Source organism: Epargyreus clarus, unplaced genomic scaffold (assembly GCF_041222505.1).
Source record: "Epargyreus clarus isolate Ecla_fem2 unplaced genomic scaffold, WU_Ecla_fem_2.2 ptg000007l, whole genome shotgun sequence".
Taxonomy (NCBI): Eukaryota; Metazoa; Arthropoda; class Insecta; order Lepidoptera; family Hesperiidae; genus Epargyreus; species Epargyreus clarus.
Window position 1 is genome coordinate 22886668 of NW_027332215.1, and position 6005 is coordinate 22892672.

Sequence of the window (6005 nt, forward strand, 5' to 3'; positions counted from 1 at the left end):
TGAAATTATGTGCAAGATTTTACATAATGCTGTTGAGGCGCAGGAACTTCACAATCAGCTTTGCCGAATATTTGTCCCAGACAATTATCAACGAAGCCGAAAGCACAAGTTATTTGTGGTTCCGCCTTCCCGCACTGTGTCGCGCGCTAAATCACCTGTTCCGCGCACACTTGCGACATTAAACGCGCTCATGGATCATTATCCGAACTGTGATGTGCTTGCTGATGATTGGAAGCTGATCATGTCTGTATGCTTAGAGTTCTGTGAGTTGTCTGTATGTTAGATCTGTCTAGTTAGTGTAAGTGGCCTCGGCCGTTCTAATTAGATCAATAAAATAAATAAATAAATAATAAATAAATGATGATGAACATTGAACACATCGTCACATGATAACAATCATAATTAGCTACTCATATCATTCACGATACCACAACAAATTGTGACGAAATGTCGCATCGTGACACATTGTCGGATCGCTATACAATGTCGAATCGATTTAATGTCGGAAATAATTTGGGAAACGAGATAGAAATTATTCAAAATAATTCCATGAATTCATGTGAATATGATAGTTTGTTACCGAAATTCCTCGAATAACCGTTAATAATAGTTGCTGGAATTTCGGATATAAACATATATATGTAATAGATTATAAACATATTAATTTTAAACGTGGTAAAATTCTCTGTGGTTCGGCATCATCATCATCATCGCAGACGCATCTGTACGCGATCTCAGGGAAGAATCTACCTTATCGGGGGTTGAATATAGATGGTTCAAGTGAACCACACCACAATTAAAACCAATGTCATTGTGATATCCAATAATATTATTTCAATAACCCGCTATGTCTATTTTTTTATATCTGTACCTAAACGACGAGGAAGACGGACTACCTGATGGAAAGCCGTCACTGTCGCCTATGGACATTTGCAACACCAGAGGAGTTGGCTGCTCCGGCATGCATCACCGGCTTTGGAGGAGGGTTCTTTTTACACCTTTTTTGAAGAGCCCCATGTCATAGCGCTCCGGGAGTACCTCAGGAGGAAGTTCATTTAATTGCCCTCTTATTGAAGACCCGTTGCTCCCGCTGACTTATATATTATGCTAGTTCGAGGGTTTCATGCATTTCCGTAACCTTCTTTCGTAGATACTAACCTAGGTAATTATTATTATCCACCACCTTAACTTTAAATTATCAAGAGCAGATGAGCAAACTTTACACAACATTTGAAATGTTAATGGAAATCTCCATGTAGACGGCATGTAAATTACTGCAGTCAATTGTTTTAAATCTTTCTTTCACCAATGGTAATGGCAATTAATACATATAACTTCGTGAAAACTAATCTTTGTAAGAATTTTTGAGCAAGAACTGAACTTATCAGTTCTTATTGTATACTTTTATTTATTTACCTACCTATGGACTTTCGAATGATTGCAAACTTCAAAATTCTTATTGAATCTGGACTGCCTACGTTCTTACGCCCATAAGTCTTAGTATCAATATCTGTAGAAATTGAGGTTTGCAAGATGGATAATACGTTGAAACATCGACCCACGGTAGTCAGTTCAGTCGCAGGAGCTATATTAAGATTGTAGTACGTCTGAAAATAGTACTCTATTTCAGGACGTAAAGCTTTGAGACTCTTCAGAGCTTCACTTTGAGATATTTGATGTAATATTCAAAGCTACTTTGAGCGTCTTATAAAGGCATTGAGTCCGCCCGATATTTGACGTAATATTCAAAGCTACTTTGAGCGTCTTATAAAGGCATTGAGTCCGATGTAATTTTTCATCATAACTACCTTTTGTTTTTTTTTTATTTACGAGGGGGAAACCTTCACAAGGTGCCCGATGACGTGGGAGTGACACCGGGTTATGTGGGATTTTTACCGCACTATAACACCCTCGGTGGCCTTTCTCAGCGCTTGGTGGAAAACTCCGGGATCTCCGATGGAGTACAACCGGAGTCCTCCGAGCGCGACGCAATAGCGCCCTGCGATCGGGTTGGCGAAATCATATAAATTCAGTATGTACTTAAAATATATATAAGCGATCAGAGGCATTAATTTGTATTAGTCCACCCCACAGCTGATTTACGTATATCGTGTACAGAGACTGGGCGTAAAACATCTCAACTTGCCTATTATTCGACCTGCGTATCATTATAAAGTTACAAAAAATGTAACTATGCTTAAGGAAAGTTCAAATAGACACTTCTAATCTTTACCTTTTCTTGTTTTATTACTTTACCCAAGTCTTTGAAGATACTATATATAGTAGCTGGTTAATGAGATTAATTCCGTGTTATTTATCACTTTCAAATTGAGCAGATATTATACATAATGGCTTGATGTTATGTATAATATCTCCATTAATAACTTTGGCTGTAACAGATATTTTTAGAACTATTAGCTTTTTTTGATAACTGTCTATTTTTCATGGCAGTACGTCTGCCAGGTCATTTGCGTTAATATATCATCGCTGTAATAAGTGCGTCTTCCTTCTTAGGTTTCTGCATTCAGTTATTCAGTCGACCTGATGAACATAAAAATAGGCCGTGAATACCTTCTTTAATATACACTCCTTTGCAAAAAAAACGGGCGGGTTTGATTTTTTAACATTATTGGTAATAATTTAGTTCTTCAGAGGTTTTAATAGCCAAACTATGTTACTGGCACTTAATAAAGAGTCTGGGTATGAAAAAAAGTTCATTCCAAATTCAAAACTTTTGTTTTTTAAATTATTAATCCCTTTTTCATTTTGTGACACTTTTCGCGGGTTTGCGGTTAAAAGGTTATCAAGCAACTAAAAGTAACTTTTCGTTATTTTTAGTACAACAATTTATGTTTATCGCATAATTCTGCCTTATTGTGACTTAAAACAGATATCTTTGTGTCTATCGTAATGGCAGAAAAAGCAATGAGAGCTAGTAAAATTATAGCGCTGCTGGAAGAGGGGTGTAGCCAATGTTACGTCTCACAGCGGTTAAACGTGAGTCGTTCAACCGTACAAAGAACCTGGACTCGATACCAAGAGACAGGTTCCGTTCAGAGAAGGCAAGGTTCTGGGAGAAAACGTTGCACACAGCCGCGAGACGATCGCTTTTTAGTGACTCAGGCGCTGAGGAACCGCAAATGCAGTTACATAGACCTCAAAAGAAACCTTGAAGAGGTACGAGGAGCACAAGTTAGCCTATGGACTGTGAGGAGAAGACTTTTAGCTGCTGATATACGTAGTCGACGACCAGCGCGGGCCCCCAAGTTACTCCGTGAGCACCGGATTGCGCGGTTGAGGTTCGCTAGAAATTGCCTATCTTGGACACCAGGTAACTGGAGTAGCGTACTCTTCTCCGATGAGGCTCGAATTTGTCTGCATGGTGAGGACCGACGTCGGCGAGTGTTACGAAGACCAGGGGAACGCTATGCCGATGTGTGTTTTGAAGAAATCACCCCTTATGGTGGAGGGTCCGTTATGTTTTGGGCGGGCGTAACTTCCAACTATCGTACCGAGATAGTATTCATAGAAAATGGCTCACTAAATGCGCATAGGTACATAACAGAAATCCTTTCTCAAAATGCACAACCCGCACTGACTGTAATTGGTGAAGATGCCATTTACATGGACGATAATGCTCGGGCCCACCGTTCTGGCGACGTAGATGCTTATATGCAAGAGGTCGGTATTCGTCGTTTGGATTGGCCAGCGCGGAGCCCCGACCTTAACCCCATTGAGCATGTTTGGGACCTCCTAAAAAGGCGAGTACGATCTGTCCAACCACCTCCACAAAACATCAGAGAGCTTAAACGTGTAATCTCGACTGAGTGGGAACACATTCCACAGGACACCATCAAAAGCCTGGTGGGAAGCATGCCAAGACGATTACATGCCGTAATCGCTGCAAGAGGAGGTCATACTCGTTATTAATTTTTATTTTTTAATGTCTCTTTTATTAAAATACCATAAAAATACTCGTAGTCTTAATTTCATTATACCCATAAAAATGTCCATTTTAACACGGCTCTCTGTTTACATTGACTAAAACACCGATACCAGGATAAAAGTGTTAAAAAACTAGATTCTCATTGATAATAAGAAATTTCTAGTCATCCAAGCTAATGACATACTAAAAATATAATAATATTTACCCATAGAAAAGCTAAGGTAAAGTGTGTGTGTAAGGTGCCCGTTTTTTTTGCAAAGGAGTTTATTTTAATAATTAATAACAGTACAGTTTTTAAATACAATTATATACTATTTAAACTGAATTTATACACCAAAATTTTATAAACATAATGAAATGAGCCAAATCGTTAAATAGGCCCAATTGAATTTTGTTATCAAAATGTAGACCAGAAGTATACGACCATAGATTAGTAAAGATACTTCGCCGCCTTAAAATTGAATGAAGCCACAAACGGCTTATTAGTAAGTTCTTTTTTTGAATTCTTGACAAATAAAAACATGTTTCGAGAAAATTTACGAATAAATAACTACAGTATTAGTAATTTACATAATAAATAAATAATTATTTCAAATATTTTAGGGACATTTTAGCACGGAGACGTGGCAAAACTTTTTTACGCAACTATTTCAATTCTCAAAACTTGGGTACATTTTCTTGTTAGGAGTGAGTAATCTTTACTAATCTATGTATACGACCATAAAAATATTTGGAGATAAGCGAGTTCAAATGGCGATTTTAGGGTGGTAGTAGTGATGGCGATTCCTTCCTAAAAAGGTCGATTCTTGAATCCATTCGAATCGAGTCCCAAAGAATCGATTCACAAAATATCGAGGCCCAAATAATTGATTCTCGAAAAATCGATCTTGGATCTTTTTCAGCTAAAAAAGAACACACAAACACTGAAATACGTATCCGTCAGCAATAAAATGTCTATAACACTAATATCTATGTCTATTCCATCAACTTCGAAAGGATCAACATTCGTTGATCGTTGAATGATCGATTAAAATAACCGTTTTTTAGCTCAAAAGATCGATTCTTCGATTAATCGATCTCAGATCGCCATCCCTAGATAGAACCCCTTGTGGTTTCATTCTGGTCATTTGATCACCTATTTCTGCCTCATAACAGTAGTGTTGAGTGTAGCGCTGCCGCGTTCTGGTTTGAATAGTGTGGTAAGGGAGGCATACTTTTCCGAGGCGTTCTAGCTTAGTCCTCAGAGATAGCAGCGCACCTGTGGCCGCCTCCAGGTTGGAATGTCTAATCCTGTCTAGGGTTGATTACAGATGTCCATGGGCGGCAGTAACCTCTTACCATCAGGTGGACTAGATGCTCGTCTGCTTCTCCCATATTATAAAAAAAAAAACTAAATGAAATAAATGATTTTCGTGTATGCCGCCATTTTTCTGTTTTCTTTGTACTTACGGCCTGAATTTACATTTGTGGCGTTCGTGCTCTTTTGCTTCATACCATTCGTGAATAACGGGCGAGCAACAGCTTTATCTGTTTGATTGTGTTGGGCCATTTTACCTTGATTCTTTGTAATTTGGAACAGAATTATGTTATGTCATTACTTTTTACAAGATTAAATGCATGCTGTCCACCTGAAACCAGCTCTAACTACAACTCAATCAATTTGTAAGAAGGATTAGAAAATTGAAAAAGGTGTCACGTAGTATGGGTACGCCCTGACTTAGGTAGACCCACCTGCCTGACCAACAAACAAATATCTAGATGTAAATATTTTAAATAGGACTGTGTACTTAGGATGGCATCCAAAACACATGAAAATCCAATGAGTGTTAACAACTTTTCTTTTAGCTCCTTTAGGGGTAATTAGACTACATTTTCTACATAAATTATGCTTTTTTTCGATTTGTGTAGTTACTATTGGTCCTAGCGACCTGTACAGCTTCACCGGGTTTTAGGAGGCGAGCCTAAGGCTCAGCCGGGACAAGAAGACTATGGGCTGGAAGGGAGGAATAGCTTTGGTCACCGTTGCCGGTTCCCGAAGCCGTCCACCTTCATAAATTAT